We start from the raw sequence: 22814 nt of genomic DNA on the forward strand, positions 1-22814 counted from the left end.
CTATCTCATAGTAAGCGTAGTGTTACTATATCTTACTATATATGACAGTGTGTGTAAATATATGTTTGTGTGTGTGTGTATATACTTACTATGCATGATCGTATATATATATGTACATATATATACTTACTATATATGAAAGTATATCTACATATGTGTGTGTATACTTACTATTAACTATGCAGGCACTTTATCTCACCCAATTGTACTTTCTTCAATGCTATGCCTGACAACTTATATATCGTTTGTCATATGATAAGCTTTCAGTAAATGCTAATGAATAATGAATAACTATTAACACATGTAAGGTAAAAAATAAGAAAATAAGATTTCTACCATCCTTTAAAATATCCCAATACAACAGTACCTTTGAAATAGTTTAAAGAATTATTTTATTTAATTTTATTCATTGTCATTCTTTCTTTCTTTTTATTCTTTTTCTTTTCTTTCTTTTTTTTCTTTTCTTTTCTTTTTTTTTTTTTTGAAGTTGACCAGAAAGAAACAGAGAGAGAGAAGGAAAGTGAGAAGGCAGGACTCGAACCACGGTCAGTGTGGGAGTCTAGTCACCTTAACCACCATGCCACCTGCCAGCTCCCCTTCAAAAGTTTTTAAGTGTTTTATTCCTATAATTTTATGTCATACCAATGTTTCAGTTAAAAGTTTAAATAAGCCGCATTTTTCAGTGAGTCACTCCAGAGTCAAAGTATTGTGAGAACAGCCCAATCATGTTACTGGCCACATGATTCTCTTAAGTCACATTTCCAACATTGTGACATGAGCAAGAATGCATGCAACCTCTTTTTTCCACCCCTTCAAAGTTCTCTGTGGGGGCTGGGCTCAGAAGTCACCTCCCCCACCATAGACTAGATAGCTTCCTGGAAAATGTCTCCTGTAAACTAGAAGGATGCTAGTCCCTGCTGAGCTGTGCAAGGAGCAAACCAGCGTGGGCTCCCCAAGGACCAGCGTGGGTCACAGTTGTCAGAAGGTAGGGTAACACTTAAACCCAAACTGCTAGACTCTAGTTTAAGCAGTGACAACTTTTAACTACATCTTAGTTTTCACTTCAGAGGAGCCACTTCTCCTGTCACTGATAGCTCTTGGAAGTTAAAAAAAAAAATTATTGTGTAAATTTTTGTACTTTTGTACTTCTGACAGTGCCTGGCAATTTTTCACATATCAGATGCTCAGTTAGGTATTTATAAATTCAGTGACTAAAAGACTATACACTTTTTCAAATACAAACTGCAATATATAGATATAACTTAGCTGGATATAAGATAGTCCTGAGATAATATTATTTATATATTGCTTTAAGTTGTCATGATGTGTTACATACTCTTGTTTTTCTACACTTTGGTATGGGATATTATCTAAAAAGATCTTGGGACCAGCAGTTGGTGTAATGCCTATGTCACTGGACTCCCATGTAGTCGACCGCAGTTTGAGTCCCTGACCTGGTGGCTTAACCTCACGCGGGGTGCATGTGGGTGCGTGTCCAAGATCCCAAGAGGAGAATGGAGGAGAAGGAATTGCAGTGTGGCCATCCCCCCAGGGGGTGATTTCTTGCTTTCTATCTCTTTGTCTTTTTGGAGAGCTCAAGTGCCCTATAGCAAAAACCTCTCAGAAAAACAAAAAAAAAGTTAAAAAGATCTTAAACACTGTTTCTGTATTTTGTTTCCCAAAGGAAGCACCAACAGAGAAAGTGTCAGGTTTAGTTAATATTGTATGGCTTTTTAATTTTTATTTTATTTTTTATTTATTTATTTTTAAATTTTATTTTATTTACATACTTCCACTGAACATCACCACAACATACAAAACGTGATTTTCCAGCCAGAATACACTAAAGTGGCTTTAATCATACATGTTATCATGATATTTTGTGAACCAATACAATGTGGAAAAGAATAAGGGAATGGAAAGCAACTGCAGATACCAGAGACAGGATGGAGGAGGATGGGAAATAGTGTATATCTTGAAAGGAAATAAAAGATGAGGGGCCATGAGGTCTTCTTAATTATAAATAAAAACAGTAACATTCCTTTTTCCTTAGTTGCAACACATGGAAATAACCCAAATCCCCCAAAATGGGAACACATAATTTTATTCAAATTTTTCTTTTTCAAAACAACTTCCCATGCAGTTATTTTCTAATATTTCTTTTTTCTCTAAGATGAAAGTGACCAAATCATAATTGAGATTTAATTTTATAGATTATCAAGATTAGCTCTGGAACAATGTAAGGCCTTAATAAAACTCCAGTGTGGGGCCGGCTCTGTGACCTAGTGGTTAAGGCAGCAAGATCCCACACAGCCCACTGCACAGTTCATGTCCATTCCCCACCCTCACCCTGCCCCCAGGCTTGAGAAACATGGCAGCCACATGTGCATGTGTAGCCACAATCCCAAGAGGAGGGAGAAATGGAAGAACCCATGCCCCGTGGAGGCTGCTTTCTCCTCTCCCTGTCTCTTGACTTTCTCTGGCAAGTGCATGCACCCTATAGCACGCACAAAAGAAAAACTCCGAACAACTCAAATGTGGGAGAAAAATAATGTGGTATTCTATAAGTGGGGTAAGTGGTAATTTTTTTAGTCCCAAGTGAATCAAACAGTTAGTTCGTATCTTCTGGCCAATAGAGGCAGAGTTTTGTAAAGCTTAGGCCTAAATATATGGAGAGGTAGCATAGGAATGGGACCACAACATCTGAGAAAACAACGGGAGATGAAGGTGGAGAAGAGAAAGGCACTGCCCTCGGGGGTCAGCAGCTTCTTTCAATGCCACTCTACTGATTCACCGAAGTTCTTGGATGTAAAAACTGTAGGGAAGGGAAAAAGAAAAGGGAACGGATGAGATGGAAAAGATTACGGGGTGGGGGGGGGTAAGAAGAAAAGAAAGATGTCCATCTGGTGAGGAGCATTAGAGCATGACATGAAATTGCCTGAGGTACCGGAGCTCACTGATCTATTCTAGAGTCTTCGCCCCACTTGAGACAATAGCCCAGTTCTAGTCAAGTTCCACTCCAATTATGAGGAATTGTCCTTCTGTGTGGACAGTCAAGAATTACTTGTGTTTTGTTTATTAGATGTAATATACGTTAGATGTAAATACATTTAAAACTATTATCTGCAGAATTCAAGCAAACTCTCTTAGCTTCCTTTTATTCCATCATATTATTCAACACTACCCTCATTTCTTATATTGTGACAGACTGTATGAAAAAGAAATAGACTTTGGCTTCTAACCATATGTTCTCTTTGAGGCAAGCGTCTCAAAGACATAAAAAACTAAAAAGAATCAGTTCAAACAGAACCTAGATCATTTAGCCTTGAGACTATTATTGTTTTTGTAATAAATGCTTGTTTTTTAAAAGATAATTATTTACTTGGGACCAGCAGGTGGCATGGTGGCTAAGGTGCTGGACACTCTCACATGGCCAACCACAGTTCAAGTCCTGAACCTGGTGGCGTGCTTTCTCAGTTTCCCTCTCTCTCTATATATCTCTCTCTGTGTCTTTCTCTGTTCAAATTAAGAATAAATGAATAAATAAAATGAAATAAAAAGTAATTATTAAAAAATATAATTATTTACTTAATTTTATTTATTATTATTTTTTTTTTCCGAGAGGTTTTCACTATAGGGCGCGTGCGCTCACCAGACAGACAGAGAGAGACATAGAGACAGAAAGCGAGAAATCACCCACCAGGGGGGATGGTCACGCCGCAATCCCTTCTCTTCCATTCTCTTCTTGGGATCTTGGGCACGCATGCACATGCGCCTGGCGTGAGTTTAAGCCACCGGGTCCGGGACGCGAACCGCGGTCAACTATGTGGGAGTCCAGCAACATAGCCATTATGCTAGCTGCTGGTTCCCTTTATTATTATTTTTAACTGTGGTAGGGTACATGTGCTCACCAGGTAGAGACAGAAAGAGAGGGTAAGTGAGGAAGCAAGCTGTCAGATCTGGACTTGAACCACAATCGGCCATGTGGGAGTACAACACCTTAACTACCAAGCCACCTGCTGACCCCAGCCTTAAAATTACTTACAGTGAAATATTTAGCAGATTTAGTCTGGGCATTGTATACCAAACAATCAAGCTGTAAATTAATTTAAAACATACCAAAGTATATATTTGAGGTGTTATAACTAAACAATACAAAATTATTTGGATCTCTAAAGTTATCCATCTAATTTTTTTATTATTATAATTGTTTTAAAATTTTACTAAAGGACATATACAGCACCAGAGACACAGAGAGACAGGGAGAGAGCACCCCTCACTGGGACTTGGTCACATTGCAATCCTATCTCTTCCATTTCTTTATCCTATTGGGATTTCTTTTCCCTATCAGGATTTTGAGCATGCATGCACATGTGCCCAGCATGTTTTATAAGCTGCCAGGTCCAGGACTCAAACCACACTGTTGGACTTGTGGGATCCAGTTCTCTTAACCATTAGGCCATGGAGCCAGCCCCATCCATCTAGTTTTGGAGTTTCTTTCTTTTCTTTTTTTTTTTTTTTATTTGCCAAAGGGTATGTGTACTCACTGGTGAGAAATAGAGAGATAGACACACACACACATACACACAGAGAGAAAGAGAGAGAAAGAGAGAGAGTGTGTAAGAAAGGACCACCTATGGAGGCCAGCAAGTAGTGTGATGGTTAAAGTGCTGGATTCCTATGGACCCAGGAGTTCAAAAATTGTGCTGGATTTGTGTGCATGCGCACCCAAAATCCCAAGAGAAGAATGGAGAAGAAGGAATTGTGGTGTGGCCATTCCCCGTTGGGAGAAGGGACTTCTCACTTTCCCACTCTCTGTCCTTCTCCAATGAGAACATGTACCCTGTGACAAAAACCTAAAAAGTAAGGAAAAACTCCCTGTGGGGGAGGGTCACACTGCAATCCCTTCATTTCTCCTTCCTTTTGGGATTTTGGACACTCACATATGCACATGTTTTTCAAGACAACTGGTCCAGGAAAAAAACCATGCTGTTGGCCATGTGGGAGCCAGCCTACTTAACCACCACACCACTAACTGGCCCTGGAGGACATTTTTTCCTGTCTGGAAATTTAGCTGAGTATAATTGGTTAATGAATCTCGCACAAAACATGTGCAGGTGGAATTACAGGGGAAAGTAGTGAATGAATGGGAAGGAATGACACAATATATAGTGCCATTAATTTTTTTTATAAATATAGTAGCTGTCTTAGTTCAGACTGCCATAACTAAACACCATAAACTGAGTGAATTAAATAGTAGAAATTTAGAAAGACTAGAACATCCAGGACTAAGGTGCCAGCTGATGTGGATCCTGGTGAGGACTCTCTTTCTGGTTTATAGATGGGCACCTTGCTATGTCCTCACAAGAAGAGAGAGAATGAGTTCTCTGATGTCTCTTCTTGTAAAGGCACTAATCCCATCATGAGGGCCCAGCTCTCAGACTCATCTAACCTCAATTACCTCCTGAAATCCCCATTTATAAATACCATTACCTTGGGCAGTGGTATTTCAACTTAGGAATTTTGACGGGATATGAATATTCAGTTCATAACAGCTATGATAATATGATATAGCATTCTACTTCTGAGTAAGATGGAATAAGCACACCCCACCTTGTCTTTTACTTAATGTTGCTATAAAACCTAGACAGATTGGTGGGATCAGCAGATGGCATAATGGTTACATCTCTGGACTCCCACGTGGTCCACTGTGGTTTGAGTCCTGGACTTGGCAGCTTAAAACTCGCACCAGGTAGGTATGCACACATGCCCAAGATCCCAAGAGGAGAATGGAGGAAAAGGGCTTATGGTGTGGCCATCACTGCTGAGGGGTGATTTCTCACCTCCTGTTCTCTTTCTCTGTCTCTCTGTCAAGTGCACGTGCCCTATAGCAAAAATACTACTTAATCAGCAATGAGTTTTCTGGTGGTTCCCTACTAGAACTCCCTAGCCTAAGACATGGGCAGTATGAAACTCAGAATGCACACCAGGATAGACAGAGTTGCAGGAGAAACCATTTAGTTTTGGCTCAAGGAGAAGGAAAAGCATCTCCTAACACTGGGAGGAGAGGGATTCTGCCATTTTTCTTTCTCTTGTTTTCCATTCTTCAGTGTCCTAGGCCCCAGGAAGTCTTGCTAATTAGACAGTGGCAGGGACTGCAATGGCAGTAGGGACCAACCAGCTCCAACATCTCTGTGACAGCATAAACACCTTCTACAAAGAAGCTGGACTTTCAGGAGGGTGGGCCATACACCAGTTGCTTTTTCTTCTTTGTCCTTCTCTTGCTTAGCTCTGTACATTGTGCAGTCCAAGAAAGTACATGATAGAGCAAGAAAGCAAAAGCACTAGTTTTCTGGCTGTGAGACTCAAAGAAGAGTCCTAGGAACCAAAGAGTACCAGTGGTTATGGAGACAGGGGGACAGAGGAAAGTAACTGATAAAGTTAATTATAAACTCCTAGGCATACCCTCAAGCTTCAAAAGGATGGATCTGATCATAAATAGCATACCGAAGACACCGAGACTGAACTGAAGGATACACCACAATATAGGACCCAGCCAGAGTTCCCGGAGAAATCCTTTAGTTTTGGGGTGCGGTCACACTATAATCCCTCCTTTTCCATCTCTCCATTCTGTTGCATTTTTTTCCCATTATCGGGATTTTGAGCATGCCCAAAATGTTTTTCAAACTATGTAATACATAATATATTCAAAACCTGGACTGACCACATAGTGATGGCACACACAGATAGATTCAAATAGCAGAGCAAATTCTTTGAAAACACACTTGACATTGAACACATATACAGCCCATAGAAGGTTAGAACTTGTCTGTTACCTGCTGAAATAAAATTATTAACATTCTCTATAGGATTATAACAAAACCCAGAGTTTTATGACATAATATTTTAATTATTTGGGATAAAATTAAAAATTATTCAACCTACAAAGAACCAGGAAAATCTCAACTTGCATGGGCAAAAACAATTAATAAAGGCCAATGCCAAGATTACATAGATGATGCTGGAATTATCTGGTCAAGACTTTAAAACAGGTATTATAAAATTGTGAAAGGAATACAAAGAAATAAAAGACATAAAGGGCTAAACTGAAATTCTGAACCAAAACAGTAACAGAAATAAAGATGGGTGGGTTCCATCACAGAATGCAGTCGACAGAGGAGCCAGTGAATTTGAAGATAAGGCAACAGAATTATCCAATATGACAGACAGAAAAAGTATTGGGAAAAAAATGAACAGCACCTCAGGGACTATGGGGACGATACCAAAATAGTTAACATTCATGTCATTTAAGGTCTGGAAGAAGAGGGGGAAAATATAATTAAGTAAAAAGTTTAAAAATAACTAAAAATTTCTAAAATTTGGTGAAAAAAAATGAAAGATTCAAGAAGCTCAGAAAATTAAAAAAAAAGATAAACTCAAAGAAATCTATGTCTAGGGACCAGCAATTGGTATAATGGCTATGTCACTAAACTCCTATGTAGTTGATCATGGTTCGAGTCCTGGACCTGGTGGCTTAAACTCACACCAGGCGCGTGTGCGTGTGTGCCCAAGATCCCGAGAGGAGAATGGAGAAGAAGGGATTGTGGCGTAGCCATCCCCCTTGGGGGGTGATTTCTTGTTTTCTGTCTCTCTGTCTCCCTCTGTCTCTCCGGCGAGTACACGCTCCCAGCAAAAACCTCTCAAAAAAAATCCATGTCTAAATACATCACAAACCGGCTGAGAATTGAGGCAAAGAGGCAAAGCAGGCAGAAAAAAAAAACCTTACATAATTATAGGGGAAACAATATATTTATAGGGGAAAAACAATTCAAATAGCTATAGATTTCAGAAACTATCGAGGATAGAATGAAGTGGAATAACGTAAAGTGCTGCCAACCGAGAATTCTATATTCAGCAAAAATATCCCTCATGAATGAAGTTAAAATACACTGTACACATTCTCAGGGAAGGAAAATAGAATTTATTGCTAGCAGATGTGCTCTAAAAAACTACTAAAGTAAGTTCTCCTGACAGAGGGAAATTATGCCATAAGAAAATATGGAACACTGGGGCCAGCAAGTGGCACAATGGTTAAGGTGCTGGACTCTCACATGGCTGACCACGGTTCAAGTCCTGTACCTGGAGGCTTGCTTTCTCACTCTTCTTTTCTCTTTGTCTGTCTTTCTCTGGTCAACAATAATAACAAATAAAATAAAATAAAAAATTATTTAAAAAAGAAAAAGAACATATGGAACATCAAGATAGTCCCTATTTTTTAGATTGAATTTTATTTATCATTATTATTATTATTTAATTTGCTACAGGGTATTTGTGCCCATCAGAGAGAGACAGTGAGAAAGCAAGAAAGCAAACTGCCAGGCCTGGGACACAAACCATGGTTGGCCATGTGGGAGTCCAGCACCCTGACCACCATACCACCTACTGGTCCCCCCAACTATTATTTTTAAAGAATTATTTATTTTTATTTTGTTTATTCATTGATTTACTTTAATTTGACCAGAGAGAGTTAGAGAGAGAGAGAGAGAGAATATGAGAAAGGAAGCCACCAGATCCAGGACTCAAACTGCAGTCACCCATGTGAGAGTGTCCAGCGCCTTAACCACCAAGCCACCTGCTGGTCCCCCCAACCATTTCTGTGACACTGAAGCAGATGTGTTCTCAAAGAAAAAGATGGCATGTGTCTTGTCTTTTTTATTTTTTTTGTTTCTAAATTATCATTTCTGAAATATATATATATATATATATCATAGCTATAACAATGATGGAATACAGGATGGTTTTTCAAAATATGTGTGGATTGTGTGATAATAAAATCAGGGCATGGGACCAGCAGTTGCCATAATGGCTATGTCACTGGACTCCCTTGTAGTTGACCATGGTTCAAGTCCTAGACCCAGTGGCTTAAACTCATGACGGGCACGTGTGCGTGCGTGCCCAAGATCCCGAGAGGAGAATGGAGAAGAAGGGATTGTGGCATGGTCATCCTCCCTGGGGGGTGATTTCTCGTTTTCTGTCTCTGTCTCTCTCTGTCTTTCTGGTGAGCACACATGCCCTATAAAAAAATAATAATAATAAAATCAGGGCAATAAACATATCTGCCATCTGGCACATTTATCATTACTTTCTGTTGTCCACATTCAAGATCCACTCTTATATTTTGAAGCATGCATTGGATTATTGTCTTACCTTTCTTTTCTTTTTAAGAATTACTTAATTTTATCCACCATTATTATTATTATTTTAATTTGACCAGCGAGAGACAGAGAGGTAAAGCGAGAAAGAGAGAGAGAGAGAAAGTGAGAAAGCAAGCCTCAGGTTCAGGTCACAAACCATGGTCAGCCATGTGGGAGGACAGCATCTCAACTACCTTGTCACCTGCCTGCCCCTGTCTTACCTTTCTTGATGATGGTTTGTTACTTCTATTAGAGACAGGCATTATAAGCCCACATACCACTCGTATGTTCATAGGCAAGGGAATTAACAATAAATTGGATTATGGAGAACAGCTATGCAGATTCTTTCTTTTTTTTTTTTTTGAGAGGTTTTTGCTACAGGGCGCGTGTGCTCACCAGACAGACAGAGAGAGACAGAGAGATAGAAAGTGAGAAATCAGCCCCCGGGCGGATGGCCAGGTCTCAATCCCTTCTCCTCCATTCTCCTCTCGGGATCGTGGGCACGCACGCACACGCGCCTGGCGTGAGTTTTAAGCCACCAGGTCTGAGACACGAACCGCAGTCGACTACGTGGGAGTCCAGCGACATAGCCATTATGCTAACTGCTGGTCCCAGAGTCTCTTTTTTTAAATAACGTTTTTGCTATAAGCAATATATGCTCACCAGAGAGAGAAAGACAGAGACAGAGAGAAGGAACACAAGAAGTCACCTGCCCTTACCCCCAGAGACAATGGCCATGCCACAATCCCTTGTTGTCCTTTCTCCTCTCAGGATTTTGGGCATGCATGTACACCCACCCAGAGTGAGTTTCAAGCCACCAGGTCCAGGACTTGAACTGCGCAGTATGACTTGTTGGTAGGAGTCCAGTGCATTTACCACCATGCCACCTGCTGGCCCCAGTATACAATTTCTTACTGTTGAATTTATTTTCTAGAATGACACTGGAAAAAAAAAAAAAAAAAAAAAAAAAGGTAAAATGTTTGTTCTCTTGATAAAAGTAGTAAATCAGCACACATGTAGAGAGGATTCTATGTCCTTACCTCCTGGCTCTTCCTCTTTAGCAAACTTTCCATTAAAACACGATTTGTGGGCGGCCAGATGATGGCACAGCACTGAAAAGCAATGTTTTGTGAAGCTGACCTACCCGGGAAGGTCCTGGGTTCATGTCCAGAGAACTCCCTAAGTATGCCAGCACGCACGTGCCCGTGATTTAGGGTCAGTTGAAGCTGGGGGTGGATTGTGTCACCAAGACTGTTCGGGGTGCTCCTTCTCTCTCTGTCAGGGAAGAAATAAATAATAAACCTTTAAAAAACATGATTCACGGGGCCGGTAGGTGGTGTGGTGTTTGAGGCGCTGGACTCCTACATGGCCAACCACAGTTCAAGTCCTGGACCTGGCAGCTTACTTTCTCTCTCTCTGTCTGTTGTTCTCTGGGCAAATTGAAGAATAATACTTATAAATAAAATAAAACAATTATTTTAAAAAAACCATGATTCATGAGTATTTATGTAAATCTTTTCAAAATTTATTATAGTAATCTCTTAAGCTTCATTGGCAAGTTCAAGGAAATAGAGAATTCACAAAAGAATTAAATGATCAACTTAGCAATAAAGCAGAGAATACTCTTTTTCCTCTGTTGTTCATGAGCTCATATTCTGAAAGCCATGGCCTGCTGTGAAAGACAGGGCTTATTTTATATTAAACGCACATTTAAAAAATTATTTTATTTAATTTTATTGATTCATTCATTTATTTTAATTTGACCAGAGAGAGCCAGAGAGAGAGATAAAGTGAGAAAGCAAGCCACCAGGCCCAGGACTTAAAACCATGGTCTGCCACGTGGGAGTGTCCAGTGCTTTAACCAACATGCCACATTTAAATGCACATTTTTAAAACTTTTTTTTTTATTTATCCCTTACTCTATTGGTATACAAGGTGTCTTGTATTTACTTTCTTACTGGTTATCATTTTTGTAAGTTTTGTCAACATACTCAATAGCCAGCTGGTTCTTCCACAAAAAAGGGCATGATTTTTTTGCTCTACCAGCTCTCCTGTTATTGCCACTCACATAGAGGGTAGAAAGTGGAGTGCGAAGAATAGCAGATCTACTCTCTCTTCACCATCCCATACAACTAAGCACAGGCTGGGGCAAATGTGGGGATGAACTGAACTATAGTTAAGTTGTTTGATTTAAAGGAACTAAACTCAACCATACATACATAGAGATCATCAATTTTAGAATTTAGGCATACAAATATAATACCACATTATGACAAAATCTTGGTTGGCAAAACAGTAGTTGATAAGGCATTACTGTACCAGTCTTATTGGAAATCTTTATAACTTCTGAATATTTAAAAAAATACTCCCAAACCTAGAGTGCAAATTTACCATTTGTTTGATGAGTTCCAAAGGGGAAGCAAATCCAACAAAAGCTCTCTCACACTCATATCAAAGGGAATTACAGAATCATGGAATTACAAAGTCGATTAAACTATCTCATTTTCAGAGGCAGAAACCAGAAAGGTTATCTTTGATATAAGTCACAGTGCTGGACCCTATAGTTTAATACTGTCATAATATAGCATTTCTCAAATACTGTGTATATATGGGATAAAACAGTATTTTAATATTAAATAAGTAGATAAATTAAATAAAATTTATCATACTATATTATCTAAATAGTATTGTAATAGTATGATAGAATATATACAGAATATTATTTTCATACTGGGTTGTTGGAAAAGTCATGACGTATTTTTGCATAGAAAATCAGAAAAATATGACTTTTCCAACAACCTAATATTTACTTAAATAGTATTATAATAGTATATTTGAATGTATAGGTTTTCATTTTATATTATATAAATATTGTGTAATATATATGACATATTATATACTGTATAAAACACATTGTATATATGATGGAATATTATTCTATTATATTAATAATAGTAAATAATATAGTGTGTTAAGTCCTGAATGAAATAGTAAATAATCTGCATCTTGCATGCTTTGAACTATTTTGGCATATATTTATTTTATATATTTTGAAAAATTTTGCCAGTGCATATGAGTGATCACCAGAGACAGAGACACAGAAAGAGAAGGAGAAAGCACCCCCTATGGAGAATGGTTGTACTGTAATCCCTTCTCCATTTCTCCATCTCATGGGGATTTGGAGTGCACACATACTCCCCTCGTAGTTCCTGAGCTGCTGAGTCTGGGCCTCAAACCACATGGTTAGCCATGTGGATCCAACTGCGGTAACCAGCAGGCCACAGAAGCAGTTCGAGGCAGTATTTTTTCACCTACTTGACACTTTATGCTTGGCAATACTTTTCTGTATTGGGTATAAAGACAGAAATTGGGGATAATAGTTAAAATCAAGTTCTATAGGCCCAGCCCCAGTATCATATGCCAAGTGCCATGTGTGTATGAGTTCAAGTGCTGGAGATCCTTATGACTCACCAAGCTGAAGAAATATATTATTCATGAAAACAAAACAAAATAAAACAAGACACAATCATTGTATTTCATGGCGGTAGACACCATTCACCTTAACTGCTTCTTTCCAAGCGCCCCAAGGAAGAGATGGAGGGTGGAGCGCTATTGAATACTAGCCTGTGAGGACAACATGATGACAAACTGTAGAAAGCCATTTATCTAGCCTAAGGAGGATTACATGATGGATAGATCGGAATGGGGGAAGGTGGGACACAGTACAAGACCGAACTCTAAAGCTGCTTTTAGACAGCTAAGAATCATTAGCATCTTTCTGCTTTTTACAAACACCTTTGGGGAAGAAAACACTGTTGAACAGCCAGCCTCTTTGTCTCCTTTTCCATTACTATACTCTTTTCTGATCCCTCATAACCTGAGAACTCGGAAGATGTAAAGAAATGGGTGTGGGCCTGCCTCTGGCACTGGGTCTTGGGCATTCACAGCTCTCACAATGGTGCTGGTATTGGAACAAAAGCAACAGGCCAGACAGTAGAAAGGTTTGTGAAATATGACCAGGTACACTATTTTGAAGTTGAATAGGGCTTTCAATCCTGCCAATTTTGTATACTTAATTTGTTTCCTGAACTTCTGCAACTCCAGTTACAAGCTTTTTTCCTTTTCTTACCCTTTCTTTCTTCTTTTTTTTTTGTGGTTCCAGAAACAATAAAAATAAAAGGGATGGAAGGCGAGATTTTAGCCTTGGTTTGCTAGTGCTCTACTGCTGGGCCCCTTGAAGTGAAAGGAGGAGGCTTCCTGGACATTCCATTCTTTTTTTCTTTTCTTAATTGTGCAGAGGGTGTGTGCTCTTGCCAGAGAGAGACAGACAAACAGGACAAAAGAGGAAGGAGAAAGTATCCCTACTGGGGAAAGGTTAAGGTACAATCTCTTTTCTTCCACCTCTATCCTGCTGGGATCTTGGGCACTCACATACAGGTGCCTGGCACACTTTACAGGCCGCTGGGGCCAGGATTTAAACCACGCAGATGACCACATGGGATCTGGCTCCCTTAACCACTACGCTATAGGGCCAACCTTGATCTTTCATTCTTAATTATCTAAAATCAGGGGGTCAACAGGGAGAATGGTGGTTAAGGCACTGGACTTCCACATAGCCAATCACAGTTCCAGTTCCAGACCTGGCAGCTTGCTTTCTCACTTTCTCAGTCTCTCCCACCAGTCAAATTAAAAAATAATAGTAATGAGTAAAATTTATAAAATAATTCTAAAAATGATTTAAAAAATACCTAAAATCAGACAATTTTGCTCTGCCTTTGCCTTTGGAAGAAATGCATTCAATTTCTGTATTGGATATATCATTTCTTTTTGCTTAGTAAAGCTCCCTCGATATTGGGAATGTTCTGAGTTGCATGTAATAAATATTTTTTTAAAATATCTTGTGTTCAAATAAATTTTATATGAAGAATAACAGCTCTGATGTTATGCTAGTTTCTGAGGGTAATAAAAATAATTTTTCAGAAAAAAGATAAGATAAGCAAATTATTGACTTCTAAATCTCAAGACTTTTTCAGCATCTCACTTTCATCTACTGAAGTCATTTCTTTTTTCTTGTGTAAAACCCACATAGTAACCTAAGCAAGCAAGTTTTCTTCAAGCAAATAATGAATAGAGATAAAATATGGAACAAACCCCTAGCTTAAAAAAAAAACAAAAAAAACAGCACTGTGAAGAATTGTATTTTAGATATTTTTAGTCTTTTGAATTCCACAAGAACAATGACTGTAAGGTCAATAAATGTCTGTTATTAAATGGAAATAATAGCCATCCTTTATGATAGTCTTAAGTGAACTGAGAAATATCCACAGTTATTTTAATGATCTTCAGGTCATAGGATAGAATCTTACAGGTTTTACAGTAGCAGGTTCACATAGTACTGATCAGTAAGATGCTATCAGAGGGATATATTAAGGTTGGGAACCAAGCTGTAAGGGACAGAGGGGGATAGCCTCTCCACAAGTCAGAGAAGACAAACACTTCAGACAAGAAACTATGGATGGGACCAGCAGGTGGCATGGCGATTAAGGTGCTGGACACTCCCACATGGCCAACAGCGGTTTGAGTCCTGGACCTGATAGCTTGCTTTCTCACTTTCCCTCTCTCTCTCTCTCTCTCTGTGTGTGTGTGTGTGTGTGTGTGTGTGTGCTTGTGTGTGTGTGTCTGGTCAAATTAAAATAAAAGAATGAATAGGGAACCAGCAGTTAGCGTAATGGCTATGTCACTGGACTCCCACATAGTCAACTGCGGTTTGTGTCCCGGACCCAGTGGCTTAAAACTCACGCCGGGCGTGTGTGCGTGCGTGCCCAAGATCCCGAGAGGAGAATGGAGGAGCAGGGATTGCGGCGTGATCATCCTCCTGGGGGGTGATTTCTCGCTTTCTGTCTCTCTGTCTCTCTCTGTCTGGCAAGCGCACGTGCCCTATAGCGAAAACCTCTCCAAATAAATAAATAAATAAATAAAAATAAAAGAATGAATACATAAATTTAAAAAAATAATTATTAAAAAAAAAAGGTATGGATGAAACCTTAAGAGGTCAAATCCTCATGCAAACCTAAAGCAGTTACAAAAGAATCATTGTCTCTACTGACTTCTGAGGATAAGAGAGTACCACTTCATAGTATAACAAAAATATCATCTGGGGTATTAGAGTGGCATGTTAATAGAGCACTTGCTAAGTGCTAGACATTGAGGCCAATGCTTTCTTTATATGCATTGTCTTGCTTAATTCTCAGTGTAAATCCATGGCATGTGTACCATTACTGTCCCCACATTAAATGTGAGGAAACTGAGACTTATGAGTCCAAGTCACTTGACTACAGTTATAAAATTAAAACAGAGCTGATCTCAAATTGAAACACAGATCTGTAAAGTCCACATTCTTAAACCCTAAGAGACCAAGACTTGCCCTGAATGGACTTGTTTCTGATGCACATGTCAGGAGCAGATCTCTCATAACAGGGCAATAATTAATATAATTGTGCTCCATAATATGGTTGGTGCTACACATCCTATCTTTGAACCATTTGTCTTTCTTCTTTGTCTCTTCCCATAATCATATTAAACCTATAGGAATAGGACCTGAAAAGCCCTATTAGATACATAAAATTTGGGGGGAGGAAATCAATTAATTAAAATACTTGCAACTCACCTCCTATGTCATAGGCATCTTCTTTTTCAAGAAATTTACATCTTGGGACCAGCAGATTGCATAATGGTTACATCACTGGACTCCCACATTGTCGACTGCAGTTCAAGTCCTGGACTCAGAGGCTTGAAACTCTACACCAGTACGTGTGTGTGCGTCCAGAGTCTCAAGAGGAGAATGGAGAAGAAGGGACTGCAGTGTGGCTATTCCCCATGGGGGGGTGATTTCCCATTTTCTGTCTCTCTGTCTCTCTGGTGAGTGCAAGTGCCCTATAGCAAAAATCTCTCTTAAAAAAAAAGAAAAATGAAATTCACATCTGATAGGAGTATACAGACCCCAACAATAATTCTAACAGTTGAGTGCTATGCCAGTGCTAAGCACAATATATTATGAGAACTATTATAATATACCATGCTTATGGACACAGGGTTTGGTGCATTATGCTCAGAAAATGAAAAATCTCAAATTCTTGTCCATTTTAGTTTCACATATGCTTCAAGGTTACTGGCTAATAAAGAAACAGGGGTGGGGGGAATTTTATACAATCATTGTTCTTAAAATGCTAAGCACCGATTCATATTATTTTCCAAATATTTTCAAGGACATTTTCCTAGAATCAGGTAAATGAGAGCAAGCAAGTGACCTACTTAGAGCCAAAACTGCTCCAGGTTATAAAGGATGGGAAGCCAAGTGCATCCTGGAAACTACAGCATCTGGTCTTGTTTTATGCATCATTTATCAATCTGTTGTTACAGGACTTGAGAACTAACATTTCAACTACTGTTTTTTCTATTTTGGCTAATAAATTTGTATCTGGTTTTCTTACCCAATCCTTCCTACCCCCTCGTCCATTAAAAAAAAAAAAAAAGAAAAAATGGAGGGGTAGGCATTGATGAAAGTCCCAAATTAATCTCAAAGGTCGCTCCTCCATCTATACTTAAAACGGTTGCTCGTGAGACAAGGGTAGATATTTTCTGAAGCAATTATCTACTTTTGATCAATCCTGATCTTCCACAGATAGTACTAGAACTGTATATTTTCAATACTGTACTGAAACTAAACCACAAAATACTACAGATTTTAACTAAATATTTAAGTTCTAGGAAATATTATTTTGGTAGCAAAAGTTATTAAAAATAACACAGATTGGCAGTACTGCTTGAGAAAAGGGGTGATGCAGAAATGTAACATTGCTGGTGGATTAGTGTTATCCTCATAACATGAGAAAACTGCATTTAACTCATTATGTTTATGACCGTTACATGTAAAATTTAAAACATAAAAATTTGGAAAGTAAATTAGTAGTTCAAACACTATGTCTGAACTTTCTTGTTGTCGTTAGCTCTCTGTGCCTTTCATAGAATGGAACTATCAATTCATCACTCCAATTTTTTCAATCTGTTAAAATTTTAATTTCCCATTATTTTTGCTTTAATTCCATCTTATTTTTTTGACTTGAGCTTTGAGCATTTAATCTTGGTTTTTCTCAGTGTTCTCATGACTTCAGGTACAGCTTTATATTAACTGTACTGTTCTTTTCCTCACCACTCTATTTAATTTACTTTGTCAAAATAATAATTAAGACTATTCTTTCTCACTGAAATATTTTAAAAAGAACCAAGGTTACCAAGTGACTATTACATTTACATAATTGCTGCTATATAAAAATTTAACCTATTTGTTGAAGTTCTGTTCTAAATCACTCTCAAGTGAATTATTTCTTTTCTAAGAATTATTTATTTAATTTTATTTATTATTACTATTATCTTTTAATTTGACCAGATAGAGATGGGGGGAGGAGAAGTAAGAAAGCCAGCTACCAGGGTGGGGACTCAAACTGCCGTCGGCCATGTGGGAGTCCAGCACCTTAACCACCATGCTACCTGCTGACCCCAATTAAGTTATTTCTAATGAGCAATGAATAGGGTCAGGTTTACCTTGCTTGCTTATCTAAAGATTTCAGATTTTTCTTCCAAAGGGATTTTATTCTGAATTTTATCATGAAGCACCTTTGCTTTAATTTCTTGATGTACCTCAAATCACTGAATGCTTCAGATAGGTCTTTTGGGCTGGGATGGTAGAGATTTTTGAGGGGAAAAAAATACATCTAAAAACTTTACTCACTGAGGGTAGAGTTTCTCAAAATGTGGTACAAAACTATCTATTGCCTCATCTCAGAGGTTGGTTTGTTTATAGACTGACTGGCTAGGAAAACAGAAATTTATTTCTTACAGTTTTGGAAGCTGGGGAGTCCAAGATCAGGTTGCCAACAGATTCTGTTTCTGATGAGGGCATTCTTCCTACTTTGCAGACAGACAAATTCTTGTATCTTCATGAACAGATGCTTATTAAAAATGCAGATGCCTGGGGGCAAGTAGATGATGTAGCAGTTATGTCACTGGACTCCCACATGTATGCTCGCTGTTCAAGTCCCAGAACTGGCAGCTTGAAACTCACGCTGGGCGTGCGTGCATGTGTGCCCATGTGCCCAAGATCCTGGGAGGAGAATGGAGAGAAAGGATTGCAGCATGGCCATCCCCCTTTGGGGGGTGATTTCTCACTTTCCCTCTTGCAGATTCTGTCTCCCTTTATAATGAGCACCTGTCCTCTAAGGCAAAAACCTCTAAAAAAATGCAGATGCCTGGACCAAAACCTAGAGCAGATGAATGGGAGCCTTCTAAGGATGGGAACCAAGAATCTGCATTTTGCCAAGTTGTCCAAGTGAATTACATATAGTGAAATTTGAGACCACCTAATCTAAAGAATTCCTTCCTTTCACCAGGGGTCCAGTACATTGACCTCAGCTGCGGAGCAGACTAACCATACTCCCATCCAATAACAAAAATAGAAAATTCAGTACCATGGGGAAGAACTGCTATATCTGTTTTAAGAGGTGCTGCACACACACACACACACACACACACACACAGACAAACACAAATAAAACCCAAAACTTTCTACAATAAAGTCATCTTTTTAGTATCTTGATATTAACAAAGAGGGAAGGCCCAGAAAGTATACCAAAAATTTGTAATAATTTCCTGATTAATATTATACATAATGAATTATTTATTAAGCTCCTACTGTGGGCCAAATATGGTATTTTGTGCTGCCAGTGATTACATAAAGCTTTCCTGGGATGAAAAGCATATGTTCACTCTGCTCTATTATGGAAGAACCTAGTTGATTTAGAGATTGATGGAAATGAACATGAATGATAGATACATGGGAAAATAGCAATTTGATTTTAGGGCCCAGGCACAGGAAGTCTCCTAAGGATTTACTAAATGAAAATACTAAGTCCAAAAGATATAGCCATAGGCACTTGGTTTATACCACACTACGGGAAAGAGAATGAACAGTAGCATTTATTCTGGAGCATGCAGACCTGTTATGGTCAGCCTTGATTTCTTCATCCAACAGTTTTTTTCTCTTGTACAATCAATCATACCCAGGTGTTAAGCAGACAAATTGAGACTAGATATAACCATATTGCTAACTCTGATTTTAGGATTCTTTTAGGATGTCCTTAGTAGGGTGACCATTTCCCTGTGATTTGCCTGAGGCTTTGTCTTAGCATTAAAAGTTCTACATGCAGAAACCCTCTTAATCTCAAACACACTAGACAGGTCACCCTGGTTCTCAGAGTAAGGGCACATGAAGTTCTCTTTCTTTTCTTTTTTAATAATTATTTTATTTAACTTTCTTCCTCTCTCTCTTTTTAAAAAATAATTATTTTATTTAACTTGCTCTCTCTCTCTCTTTCTTTCTTTAAATTTGACCAGAGAGGGATAGAGAGAGACAGAGTGAGAAAGTAAGCTGCCAGGTCCAGGATATGAACCACAGTTGGCCATGTGGGAGTCCAGCACCCTTAATCACCATGCCATCTCTTTTTTTCTTTTAAAAATGTTGCCAGAAGGTATGTGAGCTCACTGGAGAGAGACAGAGGGAAACTGAGAGAGCACCCCCATAGAGAATGGTCATACTGCAGCTCCTTCTCCTCCAACTCCCTTCTTTCAGGATTTTGGGCATGCACAAGCACCCAGAGTATTTCTTAAGTTGCCAGGTCTGGACCATGCTGTGTAGCTGGCCATGTGGGATCCAGTCACCTTAACCACCACACTACCAGCTAGCCCCGATATTCTTAATAAAAACCAGTTTGACTCAGTAGGGCCACAAAACCTAAAGGTCTTTTCTATAGTAACCCCACCCTTCTAGTTCTGTCAAATCATGTCCCCAAAAGCTTCCCAGGCAATGACTCAACTTGGAATCACCCCAGAGATCCAGTGAAGGGCCTATTTTGAGACTGCCATTATTGGCATGCACTGATAGCCTCCGTTTTTTATGAGCATTGTCCTTGCCTCAATTTTCCTATTCTTCTAAAAAGTCTAGCTCCCTCTCTAAAAATTCAGTCTAGCATACTGTCTACCAGTCTAATCTACCCAAACATAGTTTCTCATCATTTTTTGGTGTGTGTGTAGAGAGGTTTTTGCTATTGGGCACATGCACTCACCAGAGACAGAGAGACAGAAAGTGAGAAATCACCCTCAGGGGGGGATGGCCACACTGCAATCCCTTCTCCTCTGTTCTCTTAGGATTTTGGGCAAGCACGCACATGTGCCTGTTGTGAGTTTTAGGCCACTGGGTCTGGGACTCGAACCGTGGTCAGCTTCATGGGAATCTAGAGATGTAACCATTATGTTATCTGCTGATCCCCTCGTTAATTTTTTTAAAAGAATTATTTATTTATTCATTCACATATTTTAATTTGACCAGAGAGAGACAGAGAGAGAGAGGGAAAGCGAGAAAGCAAGCCACCAGGTCTGAGACTCGAACTGTGGTTGGTCATGTGGGAGTGTCCAGTGCCTTAACCACCATGCCACCTGCTGTTCCCTGCCTCATTAATTTTTTTAAATTTATGTTATGGGGTCCAGCAGGTGACATGGTGGCTAAGGGCACTGTACTACCACATGGCCAACCACGGTTTTAGTCCCAGATCTGGTGGCTTGCTTTCTCACTTTCCATCTCTTTCTTTTTAATGCCAGAGGATGCATATGCACAAGTAAGGATGGGGGAGGGGGGGCTTCTCAACAGGGCTTGGTCATGCTGCAACCCTCTGTTCTCTATTTTCGTATTCCATCAAGATTGTGGGCATGTGTGTACCCATCATGAAGCTGACAAGGTGGAATTCAAACTGTGGGCAGCCATGTGGAATCTGGTTCCCTCTACACCATGCTTTACTACTGCATTATGAGGCCAGCCCCTTGTATAAATGAATATATGATATATATATATATATATATATATATATGCATATATGTGTGTGATAGTGTGTGTGGCATGCATGCTCGAGAAAGAGAAGCATCTCCCAACAGGATCTGGTCATGCTGTGATTTCCAGTCCCCCAAATCTCCAGCTCACCAGGATACCCGGTACTCCTGCTTGGCATGTTTGAGGTTGACAAAATCAGGGATTCAAACTGCAGTGGGCCATGTGGCTTCTAACACTGTAGTCTCCCAAGCTACCACTGTGCCACAGAGACTGGGCCTTATAGTTTTTAAATATGCACACACCCTAACCTTATCCTTTAAAGTGTTTTGATTTTGTCATTTCATGGGGTTACCTCTTCCAAATAAATTTTTAGCTCTTATTAAATTACTATCTCAGAGAAAATTTAAAGTACAGGGTTTGAATTAGATTTATGTTGCTAGGCAGTTTTCCTGTTTGTTTTACTTTTGTCTTTTGCAATTTATTAGGTGTATAAACTTAGAAAGTTTAAAGTTTAACATTGAAACTAAGCTTGCAGTTTTAAAATTTGCTAATTTATAAAAACAGAAAAAAAATGGCTATTTTAGAGGAATTTAGATTATGAATGTAAAGCACATAGCAGTATGTTGCCTGACCCCTAACAGACATAAAATTGTAGGGGTTATCCTCACTACAAGTTTGTAACAATGGTAGCATTTGCTAATTCAACAATCAGGTTGCATATTTTTTTTCCGCCATCAAAGAGAATTCCTGAGCAGAGATGGACAAACTCCTTTCCAAGGAAGACAGGGAGGAGAACTGTCATATTATTTCAGTCTCACAGCCTCTATCTGAAGGAAGTGATTCTTCTTTCATTTGGGGACAGTGTCTAATGTCATCTCACCCCCTGACGGTCTGTGTATTCAGGAGGCTCTGGCTTTCAGATTTGTTCCCTTGGGACCTCTGGTGTCACAACGCTCACTCTAAAAAAGGGGAAGGGGTCAAAAAGAAAAAGGGAAGTCACCAAAATGCAAAACCGATTACCAGGTGCCTATTCGTCCCACCTACCAGGTCTGCTTGCGTGGGCTGCTACGTAGTTTCGCGAAAGGATTTTCAGGCACCACCCCCAGGTGCTTGTCAGTGCAGGGATGGGAAAGGAGGGTGAGCTCATCCTAGAAATGAAGGCAGATGGTGATGGGCGGGGGAACAGAGGTGGCCATGCGCGTCGGCGCTCTGGCTCAAATACAGACAGTAATGGCGTGAGGGTTTGCACGCGGTCTTTGCGACAGTCAGGATCGAGCTGCAGTTAGGGATGAATTTCTTCGCGGGTATTGCAGAGTACCTGTTTGTATTCTCAACAAGGCTCCTGGTTTTGCCAAGGTTGCTTCGGAGAGCGCCAGCAGCGCAGGGGACCCTAGGAGATAAGCGCTTTCCCCAGCTCGCGCTGAGCGTCTGCAGCTGCACTCAGCCTGGCTGAGCGCGGCCTGCAGACACACCGGCTCTGCGGAGAGCCTCGGCCCCGCGCGTCGCAGGGTACGCGTCAGGTGAGCTAACTCGCTCCCGCCCCCTCCCACGGTCATTTCTCAAAAATAGGAACGCGCCTCCTCCCGTGGGTGGCCGCGGGTCGCGCATGCTCGGCGCGAGAGGGCGGGCCTCCGCGCCCGCCGGAAGCACAATTCTGTGGATCGTCCCAAGGCATCCCCAACTGT

At 39.7% G+C, this 22814-nt stretch overlaps 1 protein-coding gene and 1 long non-coding RNA gene across 4 annotated transcripts in view; one reads left to right on the top strand and one right to left on the bottom strand.

Annotated features, from left to right (window-relative positions):
• The first annotated feature begins 814 nt into the window (after positions 1-814).
• The window catches only part of ATAD1 (ATPase family AAA domain containing 1), a 56601-nt gene continuing 34601 nt past the window's right edge, over positions 815-22814 (top strand). Inside the window, exon 1 of one of the 2 annotated variants that reach the window (XM_006169730.3) lies at positions 815-985. The gene's annotated coding sequence lies outside the window, so the exon portion shown is untranslated. Of the gene's footprint in view, positions 986-22545; positions 22650-22814 lie in introns of those variants that run through there. The other variant, XM_006169732.2, reaches the window with a different exon arrangement.
• On the bottom strand, positions 10111-22574 carry LOC102482691 (uncharacterized). Of its 2 annotated transcripts, XR_337587.3 has the most exons (5): positions 22448-22574; positions 22174-22277; positions 18091-18222; positions 10235-10469; positions 10111-10135 (listed from the first exon to the last, which is right to left on the bottom strand). It is a non-coding gene; the product is annotated as an uncharacterized LOC102482691 (long non-coding RNA). The 2 variants fall into 2 exon arrangements; XR_337588.3 differs by lacking the exon at positions 18091-18222.

The sequence above is a fragment of the Tupaia chinensis genome, unplaced genomic scaffold, assembly GCF_000334495.1.
Source record: "Tupaia chinensis unplaced genomic scaffold, TupChi_1.0 Scaffold147458_1, whole genome shotgun sequence".
NCBI classification, from domain to species: domain Eukaryota; kingdom Metazoa; phylum Chordata; class Mammalia; order Scandentia; family Tupaiidae; genus Tupaia; species Tupaia belangeri.